The following is a 19,244-nucleotide window of genomic DNA, read 5'->3' on the forward strand; positions in this document are numbered from 1 at the left end:
TTCCTCCCACTACCGCCTCCAAGACTTTGCCCGTGCCGCTCCCCACCTCTGGAACTCTCTCCCTCTCCCCATCAGACTTTCCACCTCTCTGCAATCCTTCAAACGGGCTCTCAAGACCCACTACTTCATCAATGCTTTCCAGCTCTCATCCTAACTTGCTACTACATGCTCCTTCCTCCCTGTCTTCCCCATCTGTATCATGCCCATCTGTCTGCCCCTCCCCTTGAGAATGTAAGCTCTTGCGAGCAGGGCCCTCTACCCTCTTGTGCTTCTCCTTACTATATGCTCATCTACTTCTTCCTCACCACTAGGACACCTAACACTTGGTGCCTATGCTTTGCTGCTTATGTGGGTGCTATGGCCACCTATGTATCAATGTATATTATCCATGTCCTTGTCCTTCATTGTATTGTATTTTACTGTAAGTCACTTTTTGGTTATGTACCTTGTAAGGTGCTGCGGAACACTTGTGGCGCCATATAAATAAACGATAATAAAAATAATAATAATGCATGCCATGATTGGCGGGATGCAGCGCAGGAGACTCTCCTTGTCGCGTAGGAGACTGGTTTCGTATTCCATAGATGCTGCATATTAAATTTTATTAGCAAAAGCTTACATTAGGGATGAGGGCTATTTATTCCAATTCAGTGACGGACTGGGGCATAAAGGGCCCATCAGGGGAAAGCAGTAGAAGGGGCCCATGCTTTAAGGGTTGTGATCATCCACCAGAGGGGGTGTGACCAGGCACCAGAGGGGGTGTGGTCATACACCAGAGGGGGTGTGGCCAGACACCACAGTTGCTTGACTAACCGTTAGGCAAATATTGGTGTAGTCTCTATAGTAGCAAACCAAAAACCAATGTTTATCAGTGGTCCTGCTCCACAAGGCAACTGACCCTCTCATAGAGTAACAATGTACAATTTAGTGCACAGTCTGGGACACGATCCCTAGAGGAGGTGGAGCGGCCCTCAGGTAGTGGGGCCCTCTGGGGATTTCCCCTGTACCCCTGTGGGCCAGTCTGACCCTGTTCCAATCAATCATGTAGATCGGGATTCATACAGTGATTATCATCTGAAACTGAACACTCAGGAACAGACATTGTGTAATACTTTTTATTAAACACAGTGCTCATTTTAAAATAGACAGGTCTATGACATCTAAAGCAGGATTTTCCCCATTGCCTTTTATAAAAAACTTGATGTGAAATAAGGTTAAAATGTTTTATATCTGTCTATATTTTAGAACAGATATGGAATATGTTGGCAATCTAAGACCCTTTATCAATAGGTTCCCCCACAACGGTTCAAGGTCAGAGTATGGGGCCCCCACCTCACGCAGAGTCGCCGCTGCTTCGACCTCCCGCACAGTCGCCGCCGCTGGAGAGGAGACATGTCTGCAGAGAACCCAGGCCGCAGACATGCTCCCATAGCAATGCTTATAGCTAAGGCGATACTATGCAGGAGGAGATACTGAATGCTAGCCAGAAGCAAGGGGCAGTGACGGTGCCGCCCACAGAGCCCTGCGCTGTATGCGACATCACACCTAGTTACGGACCTGTGTGATCCCATCTGCCATCAGGGCCTACGCTCTTTTGAACAGCAAATATTACATCGTCTCTTTGTGACCATTCTATTAAAGATTAGAGGGATCCAGAAGGGTCAGATTACTCCTTGTGTAGCATTAACACAAACATGTGCTGGTTATACTGACATTATTTTCAAACAGAAAAATCAGAATTAAGGAGCTGATTCAGACCCGCTCGCTATGATGCGAACGATCGTAGCTGGCCGATATTTGCAATCTGCGCACGTCACTTGGTAGAATTTCACACTGAAGTGATCGCAGTGCTTGCGGCAAGGAATAGCTAACCTCAAGCGCTGCGATCACATCTGATGGTGCTCGATGTACCAATGATTTCATGCAATTCCAGGAGATGATGTGCGCAAGTGGGCGTCTTAAGAATGGCTGGTGGGCATCTGCATACACATAGTGATTGTACGCCAAGACATAGTGGGGGCGCTGGATTTGCATATGCAGGGTACGAACAAATGCAGCTTAGCGAGAGGGTCTGAATGAGCTCCGAAGTTTGATAGTAGCCTATACAGAGTGAGGTAGCCTTATATGGGTTGTACCAATATTCATGTGAATTTAATCCACGGGACAGCAGACATCACTGAGTCATCTCTGGAATGTTCCATTATATATGGGTAATACATATACACATTTATCAGGCAAGACAGCCAAGGACCTGTTTTCTGTGGGGGGTTTTTCTTGATTACAAACCCCAATTTTCCATTTAATATTGTTGTTGTGATTTATTTCTATACATATATTTTATTTATTTTTTCATTTATTTTTTTATTTACTGTGTCTCTATAACAGCATCAGAAGGATTTCCCTTTCTTCTTTCCAATAAAATAAGAAATAAGACTTTTGCCATAGAAAATGCACAAATATAGAATTACAGCACCATCTATTGGACATTTTTCATATTACACTGACAGCTACTCTATTCTTTGGGATATAAATGAAACATTCTATCAATGGATGATTTGTTTAGGCAGTGTCAGATTGGGGCATGAGGGGCACAACGGGGATATGCAGTGGCAGGGGCTATATTTCACAAGGAGTGTGTCCGACCAGCACAGAGGTTTGGCCAATCATAAGAGAGGACAATGCAGTATAATCTACCAGATTATGCATGGTAGTGAATACACAATAGTCCTGGGAATAAAATATAATGTAACATATGTATTATAATAAAGCACAATATGATGATCGTGTCTACATATACAATACCACAGTGGTTCCCAAACTGTGCACCGCGGCACCCTGGGGTGCCTCGGGACACTTGCAGGGATGCTCAAGTTGGTGGTCCAGCATCAAATCAAATTCGTTATGGTCAATGTAATGTAAATATGTGCACAAACAGAAGTGCAAACCTGGCCTCCACCACATAACTGACCCTAAGGATGACATGGGAGCACAATTTACTTCACTTTACTACTTCACTACATGCTTTCTGAATTACTCAATAACAAACTTTTGACTTAGGGGTGCCGTGAAAACAATTCTGATGCACTAGGGCAGTGTTGGCTAACCTTGACACTCCAGCTGTTATGGAACTACATAACCCAGCATGCACTGTTACAGTTTTGCTATTAGGGCATGCTAAAACTGTGGCAGGGCATGCTGGGATATATAGTTCCACAACAGCTGGAGTGTCAAGGTTAGTCAACACTGCACTAGGGCACCATGATTCCAAAAAGTTTGGGAACCACTGTAATACCACATTAATGCAGAGCCGCAACTAGACTTTTTGGTGCCCTGGGACAGAAAAAGCATTTTTCAAACCGTGCACCCGAAAAATCTAATCTAATTAGTCCTGTACAATGGTGAAGGGGTACCGTAACACAGTGGCGTCCCTCCCCTCCCCGGGTGACATTGCGCCGGGTGACACCGTAGCCGCGCGATGTCAAAAAGGGGCATGGCCTCACAGGACAAGCGTGCCCTTGAGGGATGGGGGCATGGCCTCGCGGCCCGAACCCCGTGGTCCTGTTCTTCTTACCGATGGGGGAAGTCAGGTGTGCAGGAGGGGAGGTGCGGACTTCCTTGAGGTTGCAGAGCCGGCTCCCTCACAATGTCAGGAGCTGAGTGCTGCACTTAATACTACAGTGCAGCACCTGGCTCCTGTCACTGAGGGGGTGACACCGGGGTGTGGCCCGCACCCCCCTTGTGATGCCACTGCTGTAACACTGTTATCCAGGTGTCACTGCCAAATACAGTGCAGGGTTGCCGATATTCTGGTTGACTCTTCCTATAGGGAGCAGCCAGATCGGCATTGCAGGGGGCGTGGCTGGAATAGGGGGCGGGGCTGGACATGTCTTTGGGCTGAGTGGGAGCGTGGCAACACAATCGCGTTATTTTGGCACCGTCCCCGCTACACAATGCTGAGATTACCAGGCATTGTGAAGCAGGGGGCAGGGCCAAAATGACGCAATTCAGTGTGAATTGCATCATCACCTTCCCCCGCTGCGGGGGTTTCTCTTAAACCATGAGGGGGGGGCAGGAGGGGTCATCAGCTGCCTGAGGCTTGCCTGCCTTTCCGGGGGGCCTGAAGAGGCACCTGATTTTCGGGAGGCTCCCAGCTGAATTGGGATTGTAGGCAAATATGATACAGTGTGAATCCAATGGCCTCATTGTTGATACACAATAATTGTGTAGTATAACTCACCAGCTCTAGATGTAGGAGAGCACTGGTGAAGCTGCACTTGCAGCAGGATTTTTCCATCAGAACAGCCGTGCACAAGCCTGGAGCCGGCAATGTACAATGTAGATCACCGACTGAAGGCATAGAAAGAGTGTTACTTGTAGTGTATATGCAGCAAATATCATCAGCGGGGAGATCTGTCTATGTACTTGCGCTGACAGCTGAACTCACGTACATGGGTACTCGAGGCGTGCTGCTAACACCTGGGTCTTTAATCGGTGGCTGTGTTCAGGGTTGCCATCAGAAATTGTGGGGCAGATAGCTTCATGTGTAAGGTGTCTGACTGCCACGTAATAGGTGATAGGTTTAAGTCCCGGGTATGACTGTATATTGAGATGTGACTGAAGGTGTTTGGGGAGGTGGCCAGATAGAGGGGGAGTCGGCCAGGAGACGGGCAGCCATGAGATGCAGGGAATAAAATAAGAGGAAGCTATTAGTGAGAATGAATATAAACAGAAAATTAACAGGTCCGAATAGCACCCCTTGCTCTGCGGTGCCCTGTGCGTGGCACTTGCCGCACCACCCTAGTTTCGGCCCTGTATTAATGCACTGTACATAGAGTATGATAGGGTCCCCAGTACACGCCAGCCAGTGTCTAAAACTCAATGCAGTAGGTCTAATAAAGGGCAAATACATGCAACTGCAAGATGATAAAAAGGATCAGTTATCTAAATTATTACCACTGGGATGACTAAAGTGTTGGTTAGTTTATTTTTCTGTTACAACTACATTCTCAGTTTGTAAAAAGAAAAAAGGTGAGAAAAGGAGTAGGGGTTAGTGCACATACCCCTCATTTACATACAGCTATTATAAATCATTGAGAGTGTTCAATGGGTGAATTAAAACATAACCTTTATTAATTGAATTCCTTACAATGATAGCCTTAACAGCGAAATATAAAATATAGAAGTGATTATAGTAAAGAAGTGAATAAAATAGTAGTTTTAAATCAAGGTGTATTTAAATCCTTTAATATCTCCAACAGATAGTTATTTCATATGTCTATACAGGTTTCTTGCCTCTAGAATATCAGTAGTGTAGTTCCCGGGATGCGGTCAGAATGTCGACCGCTAGGATTCTGGAGGTCAGAATACTGGCGCCGGTATCCCGTCCGCTGGAATCCCAAAGGTAAGTACTGGGGTTAGGGGGAGGATTAGGGTAAGGGTTAGGGTTAGGCACTAGGGGGAGGGTTAGGTTTAGGCAGCAGGAGGAGGGGTTGGGTTTAGGCTGCAAGGAGGGCTAGGGTTAGGCACTAGGGGGGGGAGGTTAGGTTTAGGCACCGGGGAGGGAAGGTTAGGGTTAGGGGTTAGGTTAGGCTTACTTACCTGGGGACGTCGGCATTCTAACCTGGCCAGGATGCCAGCGTCGGTATTCTGTCCGCCGGCATCCTGAGTGCCGGCATCCCGTACCCAGCCCCTAGTTCCCACATATTACTGTAGCGAATTATTCACTTTGTTTCCCATTAGTATTGGCCATGTATTTATCATTTGCTACAGTATTCAGGTCTTCCAATAGTTGTTTCAATGTTGATTACTGTGTATCTAATGTAGACTATTGGTCCGGATCTAGTTAAATTCTCCCGTTTACCCGGCATGTAGTTGAATAAGATGAGTAATAAATACACCAGAAGATAGTAATATTCTCTATGTACATACAGTTATTATACGTCTTATTGGTGACAACAGTCACTCAATAAACTGTATTTAACATACCACATCCTTATTTGCCTGTATATACACAGTGGGTGCACAGATTGCAGTGAATATATTACGGCTCAATCTTCTTATACATGTGGGTTTGTTATGTTATTAATTCCGTTTTAGTGCTGTGTTCATTATAAAGACCCTTTATTGGATATTTGATACACATACAGCATGACTTAAACTTACATTAATTTTGTTCCCAAAGTATTTACTTTTCCAAATATTATTCTAAGTGAATGAAATCAATCCATTATAAGTTTTATGTTCTTAATCAGTGCACTGTTTATTTGATTCAGTATTGCCTTAGGTTGTATTGTGTGTTGTATTTGGTCTAATCTAGTATTTAAAAGTCACGGTGCTCTCATATTGTTATGCAACACATCCAAGTTCCACACAGCTCCCTACACACAGTCCTGACAGACCTCATTTGAAGTAGGGTCCCCTGTTCTCCCTTGGCTACCCCACTTCATTCCTAGTCCATTCATCCACCCCCATATTTGTCTAATCCTATTTCTGTATCCCTGATCTCCCTCTGTGTATCTGTTACCATCTTTTGTATTAGTCTACCTATCTCCAACCTGTATATGTACCTGTCTCTCTGTCTCCCTATATGGACCTCTCTAACCCTCTCTTATCCTTCCCCCTTGTATGCACATCCCCCCTATTCCACACCTTCTCCCCCCTCATCTTCTTCTTCTTCCCTCTTCACGGTGTTCTTGCCTGCTCTTCTGATCAATGTGATTGGCATTCACCGGCATTGGTTTAGCCTATCGGAAGTTTTGTGGAAAAACGGAAGAATAACCGTGTCTGCCTCCACAAATCTGAACTGAAGGATGATGGGCAAGCAAAGGGCCGTAACTAGAGTGGTGCGACCAATACCATGGCATAGGGCACAGCAGGGCGCTGTTTGGGCCTTTCAATTTTCTGTTTATTATCATTCTCACTTCTCCTGGCCTCCTCTATCTCTGTGTGTGTGTGTGTGGGGGGGCAGCAATGCTCTTTCTGAGACAGGGCACCAAAAAGTCTAGTTACAGCTCTGGGTAAGCACAATTTTCAGTACTACTCATCTCAATATGACTCTTTTTGCCTAGGGCTGGCCTGAAAAAAATGCTGAGTCTCTAGGGTGCCATGATTTGAGACAATTCAGTTAACTCTGGACTAGCCTATTACCATTTTATTGTTAAGACAGAAAAAAATTAGACTAACATATTATTCAGGGCTGTATCTAGCTATGGACGACCGGTGATGTCGCACAGAGCGCAGAGGCTTTGTGGGCAGCACCGTCGCCTGGAATTGCACCCTGCTGCAGCCAGGATTGTTGCTGGAGCTGGTTCTGTGGACACTCCAGACGGGCACCCTGCACAGTATATGCAGCACATCTGGCGTCCTGAGGACACTCGGTCAGAGAGGCACTTACCGGAGCTGCCGGTCACGTCCCCTTCTGCGCAAAGTAATGACGTCATGTGTGCGACATCAGGGGGCGCCACAGGGCGCAACTATGCCATGCCAAGGCTTTATTTTTATTGTTAGTGTTATTGTAAAGACAGACAGAAAATATTATAGGGAAAAAAACCCCAAACAAGATTTAAAAAAACAAACAAACAAGTCAATAGAGAAAATAAAAAATAATAAAAATCAAGAAGAAACTCAGACAGACAGACAGACAGACAGACATTAAGACATTAAGCTGTACGCTGGAAATTACAGGTTGATAGCTTTAATTGGGGGTGCAAATGGCTGTTAATTATATTTTACTTTAGTTTACATTTTAATATTCCTGTGACAGTCACAAGCAAGACAGTATGTCCCAGAAGCCTCAGCACTCAGTGTTTGGCTCTACCACTACCATGTACACAATCTGTCTCCTAGCAACTGACCTCCACAGACCAATCCCTGCTTCTCCCTGACATTCCTCACTGACACAATGTAACAGCCAGCAACACGTGGTCATCACCCAGCACTAGCTAGCTGGGTCTGTCTGTCCCAGCACATCCACATATAATATCCCAATGCCTGTGCTACACCCATGTGGGAGGCTGAGAGCCCTATAGGACACCTCCTTACCCCCCTCCCAGCAGCTGCCTGACAAGGTGAGGACCACTGACTGCAGTTTGAGGCATTTTACTATTAGTTCTCACTATTATATGCTGGCTCCCATTGTTTTAATTATGATTTATTTACATTTAGCAATTGTATTTATCATCTAACCTCTGTGATTTATTTTTTACTTTAAATATTTATAGCAGATTTTTTATGCTTATATATTTTATAAATAAATATATATATACACACAATAGTTCAATTCCGGCACTCGCTAGGCATAGCGTGTTAAATGGCGTGGGTGCCCTCCATGGACCACCGGGTCCGATATAAGCAACAAATAATGGCGGCACTCCACGACTAGTACTCAAATAGTAACAAATGTTTTTAATTTAATGATCCAACGTTTCGGGCATCAGCCCTTCGTCTGGGATCCAGACGAAGGGCTGATGCCCGAAACGTTGGATCTTTGAATTAAAAACGTTTGTTACTATTTGAGTACTAGTCGTGGAGTGCCACCATTATTTGTTGCTTATATATATATATATATATATATATATTTATACTGTTCTATATAACAGTCTGTGGGCCTGATTCAGCAAGGAACGCAGCCGTGAATTCGCATGCACTTGTCCGATGTTTGCGTTCTGCCCCATGCGTATGCATCGCAGCGCGCATGTGTGAAGCGGCCACTGCGATCGTAGGGAGCACGCAGTCTCAGCACACTTTGATTGACCGTTTAGGGGTGGTGACGGGAGGTGGTCAGTGAAATGTAGGCGTGCCAGTGCGTTTGAATGCCATTACAGGGGCATGCATAATTAAGCCCCTGCGACGCAGCCAGAGCTCTCGATGCGCACAGGAAGTGGCCCAAATCCTGAGTGAGATCAGGTCAACCAATATTATGCTAACGGGTTCGATGGTTCTTGATGTTACCGATGTTTACACTGTCTACCAAGGTATTGGGGATGTGAGTAAGGGGAAGTGGGCGTCATTATGTAGTGGTGGGCGTCTGGTTCTTGCGCTGCGTGTCATTTCAATTGGGCTCATTAGCATATTTTTGCAGCATCCGGGTGCGTGCGTATGCAGACTTGCGTTCCGTGCTGAATCAGGCCCAGTGTTTTCATACTGTTTGATTACTCCACGTCGGGATGCTGACTACATCCCGATTATTACTTGTTTAAACAGCGTCATAGTTTAACTCAGAATGATGTGTTGGGGTGTGCTGTGATTTCATGCACTCAGTATATAATATGATTCTTTCTCCCCTGTGTTTATGTTTAAGGGGCTGATTCTTAGTTTCATGCTGTGTTCATGCCACACGCAGTTGGCTGATATTTTAAGTCTGCGCATGCTTCTCTGTCGAACAGCGCATGCGTCCAGATTGTTAGCGCTCAGAGACGCGAAACAGAATCGAACGCACAGTCTGCAGAATTTGGGGGTTGGCTAAGCAGATGCATCCTAAGATGCTGCACCGCTCACACAGGAGACCATAGGAAGGATGGAAAAACTGCACCTGCCATAGGGCTGGTGCAAGCTTTGATGGTGCATCCGATGATGCGTCTAAAGACACACTGTGGCCAAATCGCACCACCGCAAAATGCTGCAAGTGGGGGGTCTCAGTATTAACCTGCGGCATTAGCATAAAGTCACAGACACGGCTGCGGCAAAAAATGCGACTCAGAATCAGCTCCTAAATGTCTTATTTATCAGTGCATGTGTTATTTTTATCTGTTCTATTTGCGTGTTTGCATTCGTCTTTTATTGAAATAGTTTAAAAACAAACAAACACGTTGCTACTAGCAGTCTCTGCTTTTGTTGTTATGTATTTTGTATTATGTATTTTGTTATGTATGATTGTTATGTATTTGTATTCTCAAAAAGTTTTCATTTTTTGGATTTCCAGTGTTTATGTGCATTGATTGGGCTCTAAGTGTACGGCGGTCTGTACATGGTGTAGGCAGTCATTCTCTGGGCTGAACCAATACCCTCCCCTTTAGAATGTAAGCTCTTGCGAACAGGGCCCCTCTACCCTCTTGTGCTTCTCCTTTATTTTCATCTACTTCTTATTCCCCACTAAGGCACCTAACACTTGGTTGCTTATGCTCTGCCGCTTATGTGGGTGTTATGGTCACCAATGTATCAATGTATATTATCCTTGTCCTGCATTGTATTGTACTGTAATTCACTTTTTTGGTTATGTACTTTGTAAGGCGCTGCGGAACACTTGTGGCGCCATATACACTACCGTTCAGAAATTTCGGGTCACCCAGACAATTTTGTGGTTTTACATGAAAACTGACTTTTATTTATCAAATGAGTTGCAAAATAAATAGAACTTATAGTCAAGACATCGGCAAGGTTAGAAATAATGATTTTTATTTGAAATAATAATTTTGTCCTTCAAACTTTGCTTTCGTCAAAGAATGCTCCTTTTGCAGCAATTACAGCATTGCAGACCTTTGGCATTCTAGATGTTAATTTGTTGAGGTAATCTGAAGAAATTTCACCCCACGCCTGAAGCACGTTGGATTGGCTTGATGGGCACTTCTTGTGTACCATACGGTCAAGCTGCTCCCACAACAGCTCAATGGAGTTGAGACCTGGTGACTGCGCTGGCCACTCCATTACAGACAGAATACCAGCTGCCTGCTTCTTCCCTAAATAGTTCTTGCATAATTTGGAGGAGTGCTTTGGGTCATTGTCCTGTTGGAGGAGGAAATGGCTCCAATCAAGTGCTGTCCACAGGGTATGGCATGGCGTTGCAAAATGGAGTGATAGCCTTCCTTATTCAAAATCCCTTTTACCTTGTACAAATCTCCCACTTTACCAGCACCAAAGCAGCCCCAGACCATCACATTACCTCCACCATGCTTGACAGATGGCAGCAGGCACTCTTCCAGCATCTTTTCACTTGTTCTGCATCTCACAAATGTTCTTCTGTGTGATCCAAACACCTCAAACTTCGATTCGTCTGTCCATAACACTTTTTTCCAATCTTCCTCTGTCCAATGTCTGTGTTCTTTTGCCCATATTAATATTTTCCTTTTATTGGCCAGTCTCAGATATGGCTTTTACTTTGCCACTCTGCCTAGAAGGCCTGCATCCCGGAGTGCGTTTTGCGGGTACCATTTAAAGAAGCTGCCACTTGAGGACTTGTGAGGCGTCTATTTGTCAAAATAGAGACTCTAATGTACTTGTCTTTTTGCACAGTTGTGCACCAGGGCCTCTCACTTCTCTTTCTACTCTGGTCAGAGCCTGTTTGTGCTGTTCTCTGAAGGGAGTAGTACACACCAGTGTAGGAAATGTCCAGTTTCTTGGCAGTTTCTTGCATGGAATAGCCTTCATTTCTAAGAACAAGAATAGACACTCGAGTTTCACATGAAAGTTCTCTCTTTCTGGCCATCTGGAGAGTGTAATCGAACCCACAAATGTGATGCTCCAGATACTCAACTAGCTCAAAGGAAGGCCAGTTTTATAGCTTCTCTAACGAGCAAAACCATTTTCAGCTGTGCTAACATAATTGCACAAGGGTTTTCAAGGGTTTTCTAATCATCCATTAGTCTTCTAACGTGCTTAGCAAACACAATGTACCATTAGAACACTGGAGTGATGGTTGCTGGAAAGGGGCCTCTATACACTTATGTAGATATTCCTTTAAAAGCCAGACATTTGCAGCTAGTAAAGTCATTTACTATATTAACAATGTATTGAGTGTATTTCTGATTAATTTAATGTTATCTTCATTGAAAAAAACAGTGCTTTTCTTTCAAAAATAAGGACATTTCTAAGTGACCCCAAATTTTTGAACGGTAGTGTAAATAAACAATAATAATAATAATAATAATAATAATTCAGTACAGTGGGTCAGTGATGTCGCTAATTGCTAGTAATTTTCAGCATTTTCAGCCAAAAACAGGGCTGCCTCAACAGGGGGTGTGGAATGAAAGACAGACAGTGTCTAGATAGACACCAGATGTTAGGCAGTCAGTAGGTTGACAGGGACAAGGTCGACACACAAAAGGTCAATGTGTAAGAATGTTGACATGTACAAATGGTCGACCGGGTCACAAGGTCTTGTTATGTTATGCGTCACCATATGTTAACAACAAGAGCTCAATATACAATAGTATCTCGCTCAATCTGGCACCGTTTCAACTTCATTGATATGTTTGTTATGCTTCCATGGCAGTTTGCTAGCCTTATATAAATCATCTCTGGCTGTCTGCAGTAACCTGATATCACGTCATCACGCCCCTCAACTCGCCCTTTTCACTAGGAAGTGGGCTGGCGACCTATTCGCCTGAGTCCGTGGGAACTTCAAAAAGTTCAGGAGTCATCCAAAATACGGAGGGGGTAGGCAGGTATGACTATTAATTATGTAGAAAGTTTTTATATTTTAAGTACACTTATTAGATACAATATCAATTACAGCTTTCCCTCCAAAGTTTTATAAAATAGGTCCGTACTAGACAAAATAAAATGGGCCTATACTAATGACAAGCCTGTAGACACATTCCCATTAAGCTGGGTGCATACTGATTTATATATCGCCCATTATATCTATAGTGCATTTCCGGGTGTGTACAGGGCCAAATAATTTTGGTAAGCGAAGATAGATTTCGGCGCCCCTTGGTAGACTTTGTGCACACCGAAGACATAAGCCCGAAAAAGGAAAGGAGCGTGGTCTCGTGGGAAAAGCCGTACCGACGAGCAATACATTTAATATCTTGAACTAGCGGGCACATTGCGCAGTCCGCAAAGGGGTCGTGGCCTTGCCTTAAACCACCATTTCATCACTCTAAAGCACCCAACCTAGTAATTCAATTGTTGCTCCGATCAGGCCCCCATTACTTTTCACGCACCCGAAAGCACAAAGCGGTTTAACCCGACTAGCCTCACCGCGAAAAGTGTCTTTTGGCTCTAGTGTGTGCATGTGGTAGGGAACATAGGGCCTGATTCAGAGCCGGACGCTCTGACCAGACCAGGGCCCACCCACAGCTATAGCGAGCGTCCATGATGATGGTCCGGAAGTGGGGCACAGCGGGCGCGGACGTGACGGCGCTGCGCCTCGTGGGAACGAAAAACAGCTGACCGACCTCACCGGAAGTGACGCAAAGAAACAAGGCCCATACCCACCAAAAGTGGGGCAGCGCAAACAGAACTATGAATACGCTGCTCCCACTAAAGACTATACTTATATATGTTGATACACAGACCATTTACTAACACCTAATCACGTCCAGTTACTCCAGTTTGAACACTAAGCTATTAAATTAAAAATTCCACTGGTTCTCTGGTAAAACCCGGAAGTGACATCGCGCTACAATGTAAAGTGCGGGACATTCATCCCTTCCTTAGGGTATAAATACCTGATCATCTCTAAGGCACACCATCCCCTTGAAGTCCACCAGAGACGAAACGCGTTTGTGGCCTGTGCCTCACTGACATACTCTTACCCTCTTCAACTAAAAACAAGATAAGATATCTATTTCTTTTTAGCATCCATCTCATTCAGAAATTGCTTTTATGTTTTATTTATTGTTTGTCTTTGTTTTAATACTGTCTCTGTCATTAGTGTCCCATTTTTATGTATTATAAATAAAAAGCAGTTTTTACTCTAAGTATTTCTATATGAAACAGTTCTTTTTGCACTAGGTCATCTATTTCAATTGCACAGATAGCACTTGCACTTTATATTTATATGTATTTTTCCTGTGTGGCACTTTAGGTGCTCTGACCCAATTTTACTGTCTCCATATTATTATTTTTTCTAAGGGGCTAACCACCTCTTACCATTTATTGGACTGAGCTGACACCCCGTTACTGCTGGGGGGGTGCCTTTTATGTTTCATGAAATATTTTATGTTTTTCTGGCTTTCCTAATATTGACTAGGACCTAACAGTGATCACTCTCACCTACACGTTTCCACGTACTTCTATGGTAAACCACACCTACTGGCGCTCCCAAAAAATCTACTAGATATAGATATATATATATATTATATATACATACACATACACACATATACTGTATATATATATATATATATATATAAAAATCATTAGTTTAATTAATTGATCAAAATAAATGCTTAATTTATAGGCAAATAAGATTAAATAAATATATATATATATATATATATATATATATACTCCCAACAGCTTTTTCCCAATAAACATGGTAATGCCTGCTCTTTCTAAAGATATATAAATGTGGGTGTATATATATTGTGATAACTTGGGGTTGTTAGCCTGGTAGATTGGTGTCAGTGGTGCAATGATTAGGTGCAGAATTAGAGTCCACACGTGGCATTCCAGTAAAACAAATGCAAATGGTGCTTTTACTTCAGCATGGAAATCAGGAAACAGAAATAAAATAACAAACAACCTAGCCCTTTCTTAGGGCACTAGCTCACTTCTTGAACCCTCTCTATAGAAGCAGCTAATCTGCATGAAAGTCTCTCACAGTCTCTGAGATTTGTGGTCCTTCCTGCCCCATGCAGGACTGGACACTGGCCTCCTGGCCTGGTATAGCTTTCTCAGCTTGTTGGCTGCCGCCTCTTACAAGGACAGTGTCAGAGGTATATGGATCTGCCTGCCTCCTTGCAAGTATGATCCTGACCACCTGGTCTGCTTCACTCACACTGCAGCCCCACCTGGACTGTCTGGCTGTGTCCACCAGCAGCCTCACCTGGATTCTGGTCATACGGCAGCCATTACACATCTTCCCACAATGCTTTTGTACTCAGGGCCTGATTCAGAGCCGCTCGCAAGCGGCCGCTCGTTCGCTCTGAGCGATGTTCGCACATCTGCGCATGTGTATGGGTCGTAATACGCATGCGCCAACCAGTCAGTGCGATTGGAAATCGAGCGCTCGCAAAATAGCGAGTGCCTGCTAATTTGAGTGACAGAATGAGGCGTTTGTGGGTGGTAACAGGTGAAGGTGCTTGAAAACGGGGAGTGGAGATCTGAACGCAGGCGTGCCAAACGGTCAAAACGGGCGTTTTAAGGGTGTGCATAATTACCAAAGCAGCGTCATCGACCACGTCACTTGGTTGTTTCTTAGCCTGAACTGTTCGCATGATTGCGGTAGGAAAATCCAACCACAAGCACTGCGAGCAGCTCAGAAGCCTTTCGATGTACTCGATTAATCAAATAAATAGCGGAGATGACGTATGATGCGAGCGGCCAAGGGGCGTCTTCACAAAATAGCGAGCGCATGTTTCATTCGCTCGCTCAGACATAGAGGCATCAACAGACCGCAAAGACCGAGCGCTCAATTTAAATAGCCGGCCCCTTTTTTCTGAACGAGCGAGCGCAAATAGCGTCCGGCTCTAAATCAGGCCCTCTGTGTGGGTGGATCTCTCCTGCCACACACAGAATCTGCTGCTCACCAGCACCCACCGTCTCTGGTGATACTGCCATAATATATATATATATATATATATATATATATATATAATATGTATTTATTACACACACACACACATATATATATATATAATATATATATATAATATGTATTTATTACATACACACACAAATATATATATATATATATATGTGTGTGTGTGTGTGTGTATATATATATATATTATATATATAGTAATTAATTAAACTAATGCCTACCCCCCATTCAGGCTGCAACATCCCCCTGGCTCCAACTCAGTGACAGGCAGCCTGACAAGTGGGTGATCACTGCTCACCTTCACTTCCCCCCAAAAAATGTGCGCAGCTCCTCATCACTACTAGCGGCAGTCACAGCGGTGAAACACTAGCACAGCCACACAAGCAGGCAGATGGGTGGGAAGACGTGTGTGCTGTACGACGCCGGTGTGACGTTATCACGCTACGTTGCGCTGCTTGTCTACAATAGAATAGGTGAAGACACAGGGCAAGGGTAGATGGAGCGTCTGGCTAATGGGTTGTCCGGTGCACACCCAGATCACCCATTAGTTTTGCTACAGGCAGTAGAGAGATGAACCGAGGGTTCATCATCATTCAGTGGCTGTGGCCATGCCGGGAACTGAATTGTGGGCCAGCGGCTTCACTTCGCCCTCTGCCGGCTGGCGCTCTACGCGACTGCGTAGTCGGCATAATGGGTGGACTGGCTCTGGGTGTGCTCAGCGGATATCTGTCTGCCTGAAAGATATAATGGTCATCTTTTGGTGTGTACGGGCAAACCCGCCGATTGCCCGAACACATGCTGCGGTACCTGGCGGTGATTGACAGCTCAGCTGGGTGGGCGATTTAAATGCCCGCCCATTTGAGCTGTCAAGCCCGGCACATCAGGCAGACAAATTGGTAAGTGTGTATACACTTACCAATCATCAGACCCGTCGACCTAGTGTGTACCCGGCTTAAGACATAGCAGCAATCTGACCCTGTGTCACAAAAGTCAGACTTTGATAATCTGTAAAAGAATCCACATTTCCCATGACTCTAGACTGGCAACACTAATCTCTTTACAACCCTTTGATCAAAATTGCTTTACCTGTCTGCTGCCTAGATACTATCAGCTTGTAAAATGTTGACTCTGAAGTCTCTATAACCTTAATCTGAGCTAACACTGTATGTTCAGTTGCTTGACACAGAGAACAAACATTACAATCTGGCAGCTAACGCACCACATTTTGAAAGTAAAGAAAGTTGGTTATTTCCCTCATACAATGTACATCCCAACATGCTCCAAGACAAACACTTATTATTTGTATAAGCGGGTAATATTTTTAATCATATTGAAAGACTGGTCTGATCATACGATAAGATAAAGCTTAATACACTGAGATACTATCTTATTTCATTTTTTTGTTAGTGTACTGCATTTGTACAGGTTTATTCTTTTATTATTAAGGAGCTCTGCGTAGGTTCCTCTGCATATTGTCTTTCATCTCTTGAATAAAATAATATTATTTAAAACAAAAAAAAGATAAAGCATAATATACAAAGATAAAACATAAATGAGTATTCAATATAAACATGTATACTATAAGGGATATATTTACTAAAGAGAGAGTTTTTAGAAGTGGAGATGTTGCCCATAGCAACCAATCAGATTCTATTTAACATTTGACTAGCACCTTCTAGAAGAAAATCTGATTGGTTGCTATGGACAACATCTCCACTTCTAAAAACTCTCACTTTAGTAAATTTACCCCAGAAGCTGCATACACACACAACGATTTTTTTAATGAACGATTTTAGTAAACGATTTTTTCCCTTGAAAAAATTAACTAAAATCGTTTACTAAAGTTGTTCATTTACTAAATGTCATGAACGATTTTTATGAACTACAAACGATTTTTGCATATTCCCTTAATGAAAATCGTTGAGTTGACAAGTCTGACTGAACTACAAACTACAAACGACAAACTACAAACGTGAACGCGCATGAACGATAATCGTTCATCGTTTGACTCAGAAAGTGAACGATTTTAGCAAACGATTATCGTTAAACGATATCGTTTAACGATAATCATTAAAAAAATCGTTGTGTGTGTATGCAGCTTAAGTGTTAAAATTTCATATTACGTGAACATTTTTGCCAAGGTTTAGCACCCAGGCTCGACACCTTAATGACTTATTTAATATTGCAGTTCACTATAGATTCTTTGATCATTAGATTTCATAGTGCATATAGTGTGCACCTGCTCCTCCCCCCTTCGTTTTTGCTATGACTTATTTAATATACCTGGATCAGGTGGATTTTGTTCCCAGGCGGCAAGCTTTGGACAACATTGGACACACCATTGATTTAATATCTCATATCAGGTGACTGAAGCTTTCTTCTGTTATCCTGGTGCTGTACACTGAAAAGACCTTTGATAGGCTCTCCTGGGCCTTCATGTTTCAGATCCTGAGTACATACAGTACAGAGCAGTTCAAGCCCTGTATTGTAATCCTTTAGCCTTCCTGTTGTCCCACGCCATTATCTTGTCCGTGTTTAGTCTAAGTATTGGTGCTAGACAAGACGGCCCCTTTTCCCCACTGTATGTGCCTTGTGCATAAAATCCCCTATCTAATAGGAGTCAACTGGATTTGGACATTAAAGAGATTGAAGTCAGCAGTTCTGTAGCCCTTTGTACATATACTGAAGTGGTGTGATATGAAGATGAGAATTCTTCTGTATCTGCATTAAACCCTCTTATTCCCTGTACCTTCAACCTATCGAAGGACTTTGCAATCCCTCTTTGAGACGTTCATATGAAACGGTAAGAATCCCAACCTAATATGTTGCGTCTTTCCAAGTTGCCACATGGTGGCGGTCTGAGCCTGCCTATATGTGAGAAGTACTTTAATACCACACAACTCTGCCATGTTATCTTCTGGCATGTAAACCCAGAAAGAAAGAAATGAGTTGCCACTGAAGAAGTCTCAGTCCTTGGTCAGCGGGTTGGATTCTTGACTTGGCTTCCCCTTTATTTTACTTATGAGACAGACATAATAAATACCTTAACCTGGCTCCAACACCCCTCTACACTCACCCCCATCACCCCCATCTGGAACCAGACTCACATTCCCCTGGGTCTTATGAAACATTTTTCCATGGCTCAATGTTGTCATTACCAGCTTTGCATATTATATGGAAATTTGCCCCGGTCACTTTCCGCAATTTTCAGGACAATTCCCACCTTCCCCAGTCTCTTCATCTTTGCTACATTCGGACAGAGGTTTTTTTTCCAATCCTAGATAAAATCATCCATGGTGAGAGCTCTCACGTCCTTTGATGTCTTGGAGGTCTATTTACTAATCCTTGGATGGAGATAAAGTACCAGGTGACCAGCTCCTGTCATTTTTCAAACACAGCCTGTGTCATGGCAGTTAGGAGCTGATTGGCTGGTACTTTATCCCTGTTCACTTTACCTCCATCTAAGGGCCGTATTCAATTTGGAGCGAAAATCCGTTTTCGCATGGTTTTTGCCGAAAATTTTGTCTGAAAATTTATCTCCGTAATCAATTCCAGTCCGTTTTCGCTTATGCAGAAAATCAATACACTGAAACAGGCGATACTTTTTCTCCACAGAATAGCAGGAGAAAAGAAGTGCAAAATCTATATTTTGGGGTGCAGATGTTGGGAAACCACTCAGAACCCTTGGTACACCCCCCCAAAGTACAATTCATCCCACAAAAAAAAAAAATTCCAAGAACACCCCAAAATACATATTAGAAATTTGGGGTGGAATAAAAAAAGTGGGGGGACAACTTCAAAAACTAGTGAAATAAGCTTC

At 43.5% G+C, this 19,244-nt stretch overlaps 1 protein-coding gene across 2 annotated transcripts in view; it reads left to right on the forward strand.

Moving 5' to 3' along the window:
* Positions 1 to 7,934: 7,934 nt before the first annotated feature.
* Positions 7,935 to 19,244, forward strand: part of CCDC27 (coiled-coil domain containing 27) — a 53,076-nt gene continuing 41,766 nt past the window's right edge. For both annotated transcript variants that reach the window (XM_088455773.1, XM_088455774.1), the window contains exon 1: positions 7,935 to 8,066. The gene's annotated coding sequence lies outside the window, so the exon portion shown is untranslated. The remainder of the gene's footprint in view (positions 8,067 to 19,244) is intronic.

Source organism: Taudactylus pleione, unplaced genomic scaffold (assembly GCF_031769625.1).
Source record: "Taudactylus pleione unplaced genomic scaffold, aTauple2 ptg000671l, whole genome shotgun sequence".
NCBI lineage: Eukaryota > Metazoa > Chordata > Amphibia > Anura > Myobatrachidae > Taudactylus > Taudactylus pleione.